The sequence below is a fragment of the Mustelus asterias genome, chromosome 7 (assembly GCF_964213995.1).
Source record: "Mustelus asterias chromosome 7, sMusAst1.hap1.1, whole genome shotgun sequence".
Lineage (NCBI taxonomy): Eukaryota > Metazoa > Chordata > Chondrichthyes > Carcharhiniformes > Triakidae > Mustelus > Mustelus asterias.
In genome coordinates this window covers 124792653-124807261 of record NC_135807.1, presented here as the reverse complement: position 1 = coordinate 124807261, position 14609 = coordinate 124792653, and the positions used below count along the sequence as shown (strand labels likewise).

The 14609-nt window shown below is 45.8% G+C and overlaps 1 pseudogene; it reads left to right on the top strand.

The window, feature by feature from the left end:
- The window catches only part of LOC144495498 (dynamin-like GTPase OPA1, mitochondrial), a 56844-nt pseudogene extending 47034 nt beyond the window's left edge, over nt 1–9810 (top strand).
- The last annotated feature ends 4799 nt before the right edge of the window (nt 9811–14609 follow it).

The following is a 14609-nucleotide window of genomic DNA, read 5'->3' as shown; positions in this document are numbered from 1 at the left end:
TGAAGTTATTCTTGAATAAATTATTTTCCTTCACTTCGACTAGCCTCTCTCTCTCTCTCTCGCTCATTGGCCGTCCTGGTGAGTCACTAGAAAGCCAGAACATAATTCCGGGGTACAGAACCGTAAAGGATCCAAGCACTCACTCAAGGAGATCTACTGGTCAGGAATAAACAGTGGTCCCTCTCTCTCTCTCTCTCTTCTGAAGCTGTCCCAGTGTGGCACTTCTGGGTTGTATTTCACTACCTACAAGAAAGAGAGACACATGGTCGTAGGTGGCAGCCAGGGTAACTCGTGTGGCATAAGGGCAAGCTCACTGGTCAGGGATAAACAGTGAGTCTTTCTCCCTCTCTCTTGCGAAGCTGTCCCAGCGTGACACTTCCGGGTTGTGGTTTGAACACCTGCAGGAGAGAGACACCCACAGTTATCAGTGGCATCCGAGACCAATCTGTGTGGAGTAAAAGGACCTTTACACTGTTCTTAGATTTACTTTTTCTTAACCCCTTTATCCTCCCAGCTTTGCTCTCTAACTGCTATCTTGTTTAGTTAAGTTTCAGCTATTTAAAGACAGTCCCTAATATCAGTTATTCACCAACGAGCTTACCACTTTCCTGTGAGTGCATTGTTTGGCGACTGTCCCTCGCGGGTCCGGTGCTTTCCGTGCCCCAAGGAGCCCGGGGCCTCGCACTCCCTTTATCTTCCTGCTCCCGGAAGAGTGGTGCTCACAGGTCCAGTGCTCTCCACTCCCCAAAGGTTACAGATAACAAAACATAGCAAGTGTGTTTTCCCTGTGAGGAGGACTGTGAGTAAACATCAGGGTACCTGAAGAGTTCTTATGGGAGGTTATCAACCTGAAACACTGGGCTAGGTTTTCATGAAGGAAATGGAAGGCGGAAAGTTCCTGACCTTGCAAACCAATCACATTACAGAGGCTGTTGCCCACCATATTTTTATACGTGGGAGGTGGTGAATGGAGTCCGGTCTGCCACCAGAGACCAGAACCACGGTGGGCGAATGGTCAGGCGGAGAATGTGCGCAAATGTCCATTTCCATTTACTAGGACCTCAGTCCAGTTCTGATCATGATTGTCAGGCCTTCAAGCTCTCGACCCTCCATATACCAACCCCCCCCAACACCACTGCATCTAACCTGCCCTCCGTGCCCTCATGCCTCTACGTCTCCCGTATCCCTTCCATACCGTCCAACTCTCCTCAAACGCCTGAGTTCCAAGAATGGCTGGTCCTCTTAAATCTCAGCAGACAATGTCCATATAGCTGCAGAGGGGAGCAAAAGCTTTGTCTGACTGATGTCTCCATTACGTTGTAAAAACTTGCCGCATCTTTGAAGAGATTTTTCACTGCCTGTATGTTTATTTCCAAACGATTAAGAGGTCTGATGTGGATTAAATATCCCGACATTGATAATAAGGACGGTTGTGGTTGACTGATAGCTTTATGAAAAGGTCAGTGGGCAATGAATTTTGAATTCCTGTTTTAATTTGGATCTCCACTCAGGAATAGGGTTCCCATGGTGAACAACTCCTCTGAGGTGCTGTAGTCACAGAAGGGGCCCAGCTCCATTAACATTGCTGGGTAGTTTTAACTGGATATCCCCACAAATGGAGCCAGCAAGAACATTTGGGGATGTGACTTCTGAGCTCCATGGCATCATATTGGGGGGTACGCCATAGATGCACTGGGGAAACCACACCCACCAAGCAGAGAGGACATTGTTTCCTTTCTTTTGATGCTATAGGTCGCGGGATGCGCTGCACTGCCCAAATCTCCCTCAACCTTAGTCGGAAAGTTAAGCAAGACGGGATTTTGGATGTAACAAAAAGGAACAATAATCCTGCCTTTAATTGGAAGGTAAATGCCACCTGGACCTTGTAACTTAATGTCTGATGGATAATAGATCATTGTTGAATGCAGTCAAGATCATTTGGTAATATATTAACAGCCAATCCAGTATACATTTTAAAAGTAGTATTGATACATTGAACTTGTAATTTAACTGATTAAGACTATCTACTGTCAAGGGAACTAGCTAGGGTAAATGTATGGGCTTATGGGGATGGGTCTGGGTGGGATTGTGGCTGGTGCAGACTCGATGGGCTGAATGGCCTTCTTCTGCACTGTAGGAATTCTATGATTCTACCTTCCCCAAGGAATTTCGCAGGGTCATCGTTTCCTGGACTTTCCGATCTTTGGAAGGAATGTGCTTCTTAAATATTTACTGTCTTTCGACTTTGATAAAAATTTGCTGGATTTGCGGAAATGCTTGAAATGGCCAGTTTTGCCACACTGGAGGCCTTAGTGTTACTGTGAATTACAGCAATTAAATGCTTGCATACTGGATCACTTGATCAAACGTAAAATCATTGCTGGTCTGCAGAAAGTCGGAATTAACCCTTCATACCACACCTCCCCAAGTATGCTATTCTATTTCTTGGTTTGACACCTCGTGCAGTATAACCGTGTTGTGGTGAGGAACCCAGTTTGAATAATGTTCTGGGGTACCCTTCAATCTTCTGAACATTTCATAAATGCATCATTTTTAAAATTCATTCATGGGAGGTAGGCATCGCTGGCTGGCCAGCATTTATTGCCCATCCCTAGTTGCCCTTGAAACTGAATGGCTTGCTAGGCCATTTCAGAGGGTAGTTGAGAGTCAACCACATTGTTGTGGCTCTGGAGTCACATGTCAGCCAGATCAAGTAAGGACGGTAGATTTCCGTCCCTAAAGGACATTAGTGAACCAGATGGGGTTTTCCAGCAATCTACAATGGTTTCACAGTCATTAGTAAATTTTTAATTCCAAGCAATTTTTATTGAATTCAAATTCCACCAGCTGCCACGGCGGGATTCGAACGCTGATCCCCGGGACATTAGCTGAGTTTCTGGATTGATAGTCTAGCGATAATACCACTAGGCCATTGCCTCCCCATTCGGTTTGTGTGATGGATTTTCATTCTGGAGTTGTCTGAAACACTTAGAGAGTGAGGATGTTCCCAAGGCAGAGAATTCCAATCAAAGCCACGCTGGCACCACAACCTGACTGAAACCGATCTAGAGACTGCCTGGTGGCTACTGTACTGATTCTTAAATCTATAAAGCATGTCTGCTGTTAAAAATGCCTGCTCTGATTAAAACCTGGAAGAACTCTCAAACATCTTGAGGCTTTGGCTGCCTTTCCAAAAAAAAAAGAAACGCTACATCAATCGATTTTCACTTAGCAGCGAGGCTCCACATAGTTCACATGCACAGTTCATGTAAGCCTTCATCGCAGTAATGTAAGCATCGCTATCTGTACAGCTGTGTTTATCTGCGATGCCGTTGAAAGCTCAATGTTTTCACATCACTTGACCCACATGAAGCTATTATGAGCTCCCTTGACTTCACCTGATAAAGAAAAGGCTTTTCACTATCTTCTGCGCTTTGTGGTTGCTGAAACACTCTGAACTGTGAAAATAAAGGTTGAACAGAAGTGAACTGATTGTGGAATGGTTGCATCTTCCCAGTGACCTTAGTTTCAATTGTAACTGAAACATCAGTATTCACATGCCTTAACTTTACACAAAAACTTACCTCGCTTTGCCTGCAAGCAATGCTTCTTTCCACCTGATTAAATCCCAGCTTTTTACGCTGTCATTAGCATTTTGCATTTCAAAATTATAAAATCAATTGAGGCCAAGACTGCCTGGATCCACTGCAGTTCACCTATCGCCGCAACAGGTCCTCAGCCATCTCCCTGGCCCTGCACTCAACCCTGGAACACCTCAATAACAAAGACACCTATGTCAAACTCCTATTCGTCGACTACAGCTCAGCCTTTAACACTGCTATTCCGACAAGACTCATCTCCAAACTCCGTGGACTGGGGCTCAGCTCCTCCCTCTGCAACTGGATCCTAGACTTCCTAACCCACAGACCGCAGTCAGTAAGGATAGCCAACAATACCTCCTCCACAATCATCCTCAACTTCTGGTCCCGCCACGTGGATGCTATAGTTAAGAAAGCCCAACAATGCCTCTACTTTCTCAGGAGACTAAGGAAATGTGGCATGTCTGCTACAATTCTCACCAATTTCTACAGATGCTTCATAGAAAGCATTCTTTCTGGTGGCATCCACCTTCTTCCGTTGGGAAAAAGATATAAAAATCTGAGGTCATGTACCAAGCAACTCAAGAACAGGTTCTTCCATGCTGCCATCAGACTTTTGAATGGACCTACCTCACATTAAGTTGATCTTTCTCTACACCCTAGCTATGACTGTAACATTGCATTCTGCACTCTCTCCTTTCCTTCTCTATGAATTGTATGGTTTGCCTGTATAGCATGCAAGAAACAAAACTTTTCACTATATATCAATACATGTGACAATGATAAGTCAGTCAAATCAAATCAAAACCCTGCTCTGTCCAAGACCGCAAGAAACGACAAAGGGTCGTGAACGAATCCCAGTCCATCATGCAAACCAGCCTCCCATCCACTGACACAGTCTACACTTCCCGCTGCCTCAGGAAAGCAGCCACCATAATCAAGGACCCCATGCACCCCGGATGTACCTTTTCAACCTTCTCCTATCAGGCAAAAGATACAAAAGTCTGAGGACATGTACCAACCGACTCAAGAACTGCTTCTTCCCTGCTGTCATCAGACTCTTGAATGGACCTACCTTGCACTAAATTGATCTTTCTCTACACCCTAGCTTTGATTCTAATACCACATTCTGCACTCTCTCCTTTCCTTCTCTATGTACGGTATGCTTTGTCTGTGTAGTGGTCAAGAAACAATACATTTCACTGAATACTAATATATGTGACAATAATAAATCAAATCAAATCAAAAACCCTCTTCCCTAATGTTGCTCTTCTCTAGATTCTGGCTGGTGCATTCTGTCGGTGCAAATTCTCATCTCTGGCATGACAAATGAACTTGCAACATGATTGAGGAGGTTCTGTGCTGGGTGGAAAAGAAAGTTGAGGGAGCAAAAGGATGACAATGAAGATGAGAAGAAAGGTGAAAAGATGTGACAATGGGGGTAAGAAGGAAGTGGATATGAATATTTAAGAGCCGCATGGTGGCTCACTGCTGCCTCACAGCGCCAGGGGACCCGGAGTCAATCCCGGCTTGGGTCACTTTCTGTGTGGAGTCTGCATGTTCTCCCCGTGACTGCGTGGGTTTCCTCCGGGTGGTCTGATTTCTTCCCACAGTCTGAAAGACATGCTGGCTACGTACACTGGCCATGCTAAATTCTACCTTAGTACTCCCAAAGAGGCGCTCGAGTGTGATGATGAGGGGATTTTCACAGTAACTTCATTGCAGTGTTAATGTAAGCCTACTTGGGACACTAATAAATAAACTTTAAACTTTTGTTGAGGTAAAAACATTTACCAAACTGTACCGCCAATCATTTTCCTGATGCAAAGTGTGCAAGCTCGTATGTTGATGAGCAATTTTAAGTTTCAGCATGACACATAATTTACTGAAAACACTTTAACAACGTAATTATTAATCTAGAATATCTCTATTAACACAGGGATGACACAGTGGAAGAAAACAAAGCTGGTGCTTAACCATGTTTTCAGCTTCACTGCACCACACTTACTCCAGCATTGTGATCAAATCCAACTCCGAGATTTCATCTGGGGTCAGCCAGGTTGAAGTGACCTGACAGTTCACTCCCAGGTCGTTTTGCTCTACCTAACCTGGCATCCACTCTAAAGCTTTAGAGTTAATAAAATTTCCATAAAGTGCTTAATATTTGATGTCGCTGGTCCATGGTCAATGGAAAGCACAAAGGGTTTAATCAAAATAGTTGAATGGCTACTTTGAAGAGCATTGGAAACATTTTTACACTGACTGGTGAGGCAGTGTAATGAATCTCTAATTAAGGCAGGATACTAACAAAACCCCAGCTCCCTATATAAACACAAGACAATTCTTCAATAAGAGACCACTCTTTTCTTTTTGTTTTCCCTTCCTTTCACATTGCACCGAGCGACACACTTCTCCCCCGTTGTTGGATTGTGGAAGCAACCTGTTCTCAAACCTCCTCCAGCAGGATCTGTGGGTGCGCCTGCTGACTGAGTGTTTGATTTCTGACAGTTTAACAGGAATCGAGTTATATTGCTGTCAAATAATTTTCAATCTTGAGCACTGGAAGAAAGAAAATGCTTTCCTATAGACCTGGGATCAAAGATACTCACTCCACTCTAACTTAAAGGAATGAGAGGAGTCGGCGATGAACGCGTGGCACAGTCTGAGGCTTAATTTAAATTTATTTATTGTTGTCACAAATAGGCTCACTGCAATGAAGCTACTCTGAAAATCCCCTTGTCGCCACACTCCGGCACCTGTTCGGGTACACTGAAGGAGAATTTAGCATAGCCAATGCACCTAACCAGCACTTTTTTTGGAGTGTGGGAGGAAACTGGAGCACCCGGAGGAAACCCATACAGACGTGGAGAGAACGTGCAAACTCTGCACAGATAGTGACCCAAGCTGGGAATCGAACCCGGGTCCCTGGTGCTGTGAGACAGCAGTGCTCACCACTGTAGCACCGTGCTGCCCCTTATGTTGAGCTTATGTTGGGATAGGAGCTGGAATTCTCCGACCTCGCCTGCGGCTGGGATTCTCTGGTTCTGCTGCAGTCAATGGAGTTTTGGCTGAGTGCCAAGTTCTCCTTGCTCGCTGGCAGTGTTGGCGGAGCGAGAGAGATGGAGAATTCCAGCCAATCTGTATAAGAGGATCCAAAATTTCACCCTTGAGAAAAGGGAGGACTTTGCTTTCTTACCTGACAACTTAAACTCGAGTTCCCAACCCTCCAGGATCTTATTTGAAACCACAGGAATTAAAGATTAACCCACAAGACAATAGTGCAAACAACAAGGGAGAGAAACCATAGGAGCAGTGTAAAAAAACAATCAATTTCATTTGCTTTGAACATTTTCATTTACGAGACGTAAAAAAATTGGCAATGAGAATAAAAACGTTGTTTCGCCGACTAATGGTTGGCTGACAAAAGGGTTCACTAGCTTTCCAAATGCTATGGGAAGATCTATCGCTTGGAGGATGGGTCACTGGCAGGAGTGTGGAGGTGGGTCAGTTTGAGACAGGAGATCAAGTGATGAAACCTCCAGGTGTACTGCCAACCAAGTGGGCAACTCTAACCAGGAGGCTCAGGATCTCATTTTAACCATACCCACTTACTGGGCATGGTGGGTGGGTGGGTAGGAGGGAAAAAAAACAGTTCAAAATTGTCAAGTCCAATCTGACCTACATATCTTGGCGGCATTAAGGGGCAATTCAGCACAGCCAATCCACCTACCCTACACATCTCTGGACATGTGGATGGAAACAGGAACACCCGGAGAAAAACCCACACAGACATGGGAAGAACATGCAACGCGCAAACAGTCTCCCAAGGCTGGAAACGAACTCAGGTCCCTGGAACTGTGAGGCAGCAGAGCTAACAACTGTGCCATGAAGAAGTCAATCGACCCTCTCAAATCCTGATAACACTTTAAAGACAACAAACAGATCACCCACGAGCCTCCTAAAATCAAGGGAACACAAGCAACCTGTCCTCATAATTTAACCCTTTAAATCTTGTACCATGGAAGCTGCATTTAAAACTACACTCAAGTGTTAGATGAGTGAATAATCCGACAATTTTGCTATCTGGTTTGCCACGATATATCCAGCTTCCACGTCCACTTCTTCCACACTTAATTTAATCTGATCGCTCTAAGTAGCTTTGCATTGTTGACGTTGTTGGAGGGCACCTCCAGAATCAAATGGAATTGAGGCCTGAGGGTTAAAGTTGCCCAGGCCACACATTGCTGATGCTGTTAAATCCACCTCACTGAGGCTTCCCCTCAACAATTACTCCACAGCCAGGCGTCAGGGAACATAGCTCTTTGTTATGCCTACTCGCTCCACACTCCAAACGCTGACTGCTCACACCAGGCGGTTCCCAACAGCTCACCCCACACCTGAGGTCACATGACCCGCTCCCTTAAAGGGGCTACACCCCAACATACATAAAAGATACTGAATTTTACCCTCTCACCCACCATGGGAATGGGAATTGTAGTAGGGCACTGGGGGGTGGAGGGGTGGATGAACCATGGAAGGGTCCGTTGACCTCAGGCGGGAATTTCCGGTTTTGGGCGAGCGAGGCTGGAAAATCCCACCCACTGGGCCCGATTTTACCAAAACTTTCACCAGAAAGATGGTTCAGTAAGATGCTGAACGCAGTATTGTAACTGACTTGGTGAGCCAGATGGACCCACAAGGCAGAAGGACCATCTTTGTGTTGACCAAAGTGGATCTCGCTGAGAAAAACCTTGCCAGTCCAAGTCGGACCTCAACAGATTGTGGAAGGCAAGTTGTTTCCAATGAAGGCTTTGGGTTACTTTGCAGTTGTTACCCGGTCGAGGCAACACCAATGAAGGTATTGATCCCATAAAAGATTATGAAGGAGAGTTCTTTCAGAATTCAAAATTGTTGAAGACAGGGATGCTGAAAGCACATCAAGTGACAACTAAGAAATTGAGCCGAGCAGTTTCAGACTGTTTCTGGAAGATGGTGCGCAAGTCTGTGGAACAACAGGCTGATGCATTTAAAGCTACTCACTTCAACCTTGAAACTGAATAGAAGAACAACTATCCTCGGCTGAGGGAACTCGACAGGAATGAACTATACGAGAAGGCGAAGAATGGAATTCTGGATGAAGTGATCGGCTTAGGTCAGGTTACTCCAAAACACTGGGAAGAGATTCTATAAAGGAAACTGTGGGAAAGAGTCTCTACACATGTGATAGAGAATATTGACCTTCCTGCTGCCCAGTCTGTGAATTCAGGCACATTCAATACCACAGTGGGCATCAAGCTCAAACAGTGGACTGACAAACAGTTGCCTCACAAAGCAGTAGAGGTTGCTTGGGGAACCTTGGAGGATGAATTTGCTTGATTTATGTCAGAGCACAAAGGGAAGGACCATGATGATATCTTTGACAAACTAAAACATGCTGTTAAAGATGAAAGTATAAAACGCCACAGATGGGATGAGCAGGCTGAAGACAGTCTGCGAGTCATCCAGCACAATGCTTTAGAAGATCGTTCCATATCTGACAAACAGCAGTGGGATGCAGCTATCCATTTCCTGGAAGAAACCTCGCAAACCCGTCTTCGAGATACTGAATCTGAAATTTCGTGATATGGTGGGGCCAAATTGGCAAGAAAGGTGGTTCTACTGGAAATCACAGTCTCCAGAATAGCATGTTTGAAATGAAACCAAAACCGAACTGGAAGGGCTGCTAAACATCACTGAGGAACATACAGCTTATCTTGCTAATGATGAAGTTACAACAGTTCGTAAAAACCTGGAGGCCAAAAATGTAGATGTGGACACCATTCTGATTAAAGATACCTGGCACCAAGTTTACCGAAAACACTTCCTAATGGAATCGCTGAACCATTGTAATCTTTGCAGAAGAGGTTTCCACTATTACCAAAGGCATTTTGTAGATTCTGAGCTTGAGTGCAATAACGTTATCTTGTTCTGGCGCATTCAGCGAATGCTAGCTATTACAGCAAACACACACCGACAACAGCTAACAAATACTGAAGTGAGACGCCTCGAAAAGAATGTGAAAGAAGTGTTGGAGGGTTTTGCTGATGACAATGCTAAAAAAATTCAACTGTTGACAGGAAGGCGAGTTCAACTAGCAGAGGACCTCAAAAGGGTTCGTGAGATTCAAGAGAAGTTAGAAGTATTCATTGAAGCTCTTCATCAAGAAAAATAACACAGTGTCTCATCACACACTGCCATACGTTCCCCCATCCTCCCACCTCCCCCAGAGGATGATCCGTCACACCCCCTCCCCCCCCCCCCCCCAAGTTCTCCTTGCTCGCTGGCAGTGTTCAGGGCTCCGATCGGTCCGGCAGCGCTAAGCCCCGCCCACTGCGTGGTTCGGACTGGAGCCGGCAAAACACGTATGGGCGCACTGGAAAGGATTCCAGGCTCGGATCTATTTGACGCCCAGATTCAGCACTTAGACTCAAAATGGTAAAATCAGGCCCAATATGTTTGATTCCCAGTTTGCACTGCGTGTTGCACATCTGCACTTACCTGAAAGGTTTTACAGGAACGCAGTGAGAATGCTGGGAGACTACTGGAGAAATCAAATCAACCAAAGGAAGATCAATTTTCCAGTCGCTTGGAAGAGGAGGCCAACACAGATGTGCCCTAATCTTCAGAGCATACTTAAAGTTTAAAGTTTACTTATTAGTCACAAGTCGGCTTACATTAACACTGCAATGAAGTTACTGTGAAAATCCCCTAGTCGCCACACCTATTTGGGTACACTGAAGGAGAACTTAGCATGACCAGTGCACCTAACCAGCACATCTTTCAGACTGTGGGAGGAAACTGGAGCACCCGGAGGAAACCCACGCAGACACGGGGAGAACGTGCAGACGATGCACAGTGACCCAAGCCAGGAACCGAGCCCGGGTCCCCGGCGCTGTGAGGCAGCCGTGCGAACCACTGTGCCACTGGGCCAAATTAGGTAGCTTCTTCCAATCGTGCATACACTGGTGAGTTCAGCGTGGGTGCGACCCCAAATGGGTACTGGGACTGGCCCAGAGAGTTTACAAACCTGAGTCCCTCAAAAATCCTACCCAGTAATACCAGCATGCGGTCATGTTTAATTGGACATTTGGCCTCACGGGAGAGTGTTTGACAACAGCTGCTGTTTTCTCGCACACACAAGACGTGATGACCCAATCTGCATAATTAGGATGTGATTTGTTCATCGTGATCTTATCGTATTGCGTCATGTGTTCTCAATTCAGGAAAATACCCTACCTCCCGACGTTACGATGCATGATATTATCAAAGGCAACTGCTTTACTGGCTGTCTTTGATTATTTAAAACATAGGAAAGGCATGTTTTGCAAGCTTAGCTGTTATCTGGATTTATTCAATACATTTTACGCTTTAAGCAAAAAATAAATTCAGGTTAAAAATCAGATTAGGTAGCAAATGTTCCGTCATAATATTATCATCACTCGATTCATCAAACTGAAAAATAGAAAGAAAAGGAGATCAGACAAACAGATTTCCCAGATTTCCTAAAAATACATTGCAGCTTTAAGAAGTGGCTTTGTCCTTGTGTTTTTCCACCCAAACAAATAATGTTGTTCTTTGCATTGCAAGGCTCCACAATTATCACTGGATGTCACTCTATCACTCATCCGGGGCCCATTTATAATCGTCAGCTTTGCTACACACACATAGCACCCCTCTGAGGTGGTACATCCCACAGCGAGAGCCGTTTCTCTGAGCCCTGCTGGAATTGATCAAATTCAACTGTTTTTTTAAGTAGTTTTCATAGAATAGAACCCCTACAGTGCAGGAGGAGGCCATTTGGCCCATCGAGCCTGCACTGACAACAATCCCACCCAGGACATATCCCCGTTACCTGACCACTAAGAGGCAATTTAGCATGGCCAATCCACCTAGCCCGCACATCTTTGGAGTGTGGGAGGAAACCAGAGCAACCCCACGCAGGTATGGGGCGAATGTGCAGACTCCGCACAGACAGTCACCCAAGGCTGGAATTGAACCCAGGTCCGTGGCGCTGTGAGGCAGCGGTGCTAACCACTGTGCCACCGTGAGTGATGGACTGCCAAGACGGGCGGCACGGTAGCACAGTGGTTAGCACTGCTGCTTCACAGCTCCAGGGACCTGGGTTCGAATCCCGGCTCGGGTTGCTGTCTGTGTGGAGTTTGCACATTCTCCCTGTGTCTGTGTGGGTTTCCTCCGGGTGCTCCGGTTTCCTCCCACAGTCCAAAGATGTGCGGGCTAGGTTGATTGGCCATTCTAAATTGCCCCTTAGTGTCCCGGGATGCATAGGTTAGAGGGGTTAGTGGGTAAATATGTAGGGATATGTGGATAGGGCCTGGGTGGGATTGTGGTTGGTGCAGACTCGATGGGCTGAATGGCCTCTTTCTTCACAGTAGGATTCTATGATTCTAAGAAGACACTCAAACCGAAGACTCTTTGCTTGTGCAGCCAGCATCATGTGCATAAGTATTCAAGTGTTATTTAAAACTAACTGGGATATTCATCAATTATCTTTAAATATTACAAGGGAACAAAATACCTTCACAAAATGAGATATAATGATGAGATCACATTAGAAGCTGCACTTGAAATCTCAATTCTCCAGAACCTCCCGAATGCAACCCAGAGTTGCCTATTTTGGGCTCTAATTCATTTTCAACAATCATAGACACTGTACAGTGCAGAAGGAGGTCATTCGGCCATCAAGTCTGCACCCACTCTCCAACAGAGTAACCCACTCACGCCCGATCCCTGGAACTCCATGTATTTACTCTGTTAATCCCCCTAATTTAGGGACACTAAGGGGCATGGCCAATCCACCTAACCCGCACATCTTTGGACTGTGGGAAGAAACCTGAGCACCCAGAAGAAACCCACGCAGACATGGGGAGAATGTGCAAACTCCACACAGACAGTGACCCAAGCCGGGAATTGAACCCTGGTCCCTGGCACTGTGAGGCAGCAGAGCTAACCACTGTGCCACCCTAACAATAATGTAGGCATTTGGAGTGCAGCCATGTTTTGACTTTACCACTGAGCAGGTGTAGGGATTAGAATCCTACAGGGAATTATGTAAAACTTTAGAGCACAACTGTAGATTCCACCCAACTTCTGTATGTCGGTATTTATGCCCCACACATGCCGTTTCCTACCATCAAACATTGCGTGGGCGGAAGAAGGCTCAAGTGGAGCATAAATGCTAGTATAGACCAGTTGGGCTGTATGGCCTGTTTCACTGTTATATATTCTATGTAATTCTACATTCTCTAACTCTATCGACGTGTCCTTCTATTTTTCTCAGCCTCTTAAGGGACCAGTTAGCTCATGTTGGCTAAGAGCTTCGGCATGGGTTCAGTCCCGTTACTAGCTGAGATAGTTCTCAGGACCTATCTCCTTACCCTGCCCCACAGTGGTATCATGGCATAAGCCTCGATTACCAACCCTTGCAGCAAAGGGCGAAAGCAGAGGAGTATCTGCAGCAGCAATCCACTGCGGCTGCCAGGCTACCCTGATACCTTAGCTCCTCTTTGCCTCTGGGATCATGCAAAGCAGGCAAGATAGTGGAGGCAGCAGCAGAGATCTTCCCTTCCCTATTATCAAATTCCTTCATGTAGGTTTAGCCCTTTGAAATCACTTAAAACTTGACCGCACTCAACCAGTGAAGGGTCTACCACAACTACCACCCTCCAGTACTTATCTAGATTCCTTTTAAATTGGGCAGATTTTCCAATATTTTGGCAAAGTGTCAAGTCGAGTGGGAAAACAGGAGTGTTGCTTACTGGCGGCAGTGGCAACTTTTCCCACCATATTTTTAGCCGCCTCTGTGGCGGTTGGAATCTGATTGGCCCAGACCACCGAGTGCTTCAATTACTGGGGGGGGGGGCTCAATTTAAACGCCTCCCCAGCACCTGTTCCAAATCCAAAGCAGAGGATGGCTGCCAGGGAGGCCGTGCCAAAGTTTTCAGACCGAGACTTGACCAGAATGCTGGACGTGGCGGAGGCAAGGCTTCGGATCCTTTACCCTCGGGCAGGGAGGAGACCCTCCAGCAAGGTCACCAACCCAGCATGGGCAGTGGTGGCAGCGCTGGTAAGCACCAACTCCCCGCACAAGGAGGATGAGAATGGACGACCTCCTCCGCTCAGCCAGGGTAAGTCACTGCCCTCATCAATCTCTGCTCGCCCACTCTCGCTCATACACCTACCGCACGGCCTGCTTACACTCTCCCCGTTCCCTGGCAGGAAAAGCCGTCTCACAACTGAGGCGAGAGAGCACAGGCGGGCGGATTTGAAACTCCCAATGGAGGCTTCGATACCAGGCTTACAAGGCTTTCTGCTTAGCATGACAATTCCTTAATGGGTTGTGGAAATTTGCAATCTTCCAATAGTGGTGAAGATGTTCAAATAATGAGTTTGCAGGCAAGAACTACTAACCAAACAGCTTTGATCTGAGAAAGTTCTGTTTATAGAGGCAACAATGTAAAGGAGACGAGCGCTACCCCCACCCACAGGCAACAGTAATCCTCCAGACATTATGGTATATTCCCTTATTTTCCATTTCTGAGACAAGAGTGTAGACGTACATTTAAAATAGACAGATCTGGTTAGAAAATGCAGGCAATTTTATGATATAACACATGATGGAACATCAAACCCATTGCAATAGCACTTGTCCTTTTAACTATAATGAGATTCTAAAACCAATGCAGATGTATTTCCAACATGAATGTGACAAAATATATTTCCGCCTGTATTCAATTATCGAGTTGAGTTTCTTATTTCTCGTAACAGCGCATGAGGGGTTAATAAACGAAGTTCAAACAGAAAATGGCCAGCCACTTCAAAACATACTTAGCGTGGAATCCAGACAGAATGGCTGAATGAGAATCAATGGGATATTATATGTATGTATACAGTGAGTCTATGTATGGCTCCACTGCAGCTAAAGATGGTTTCAATGTGCGAAGGCCAATTGAA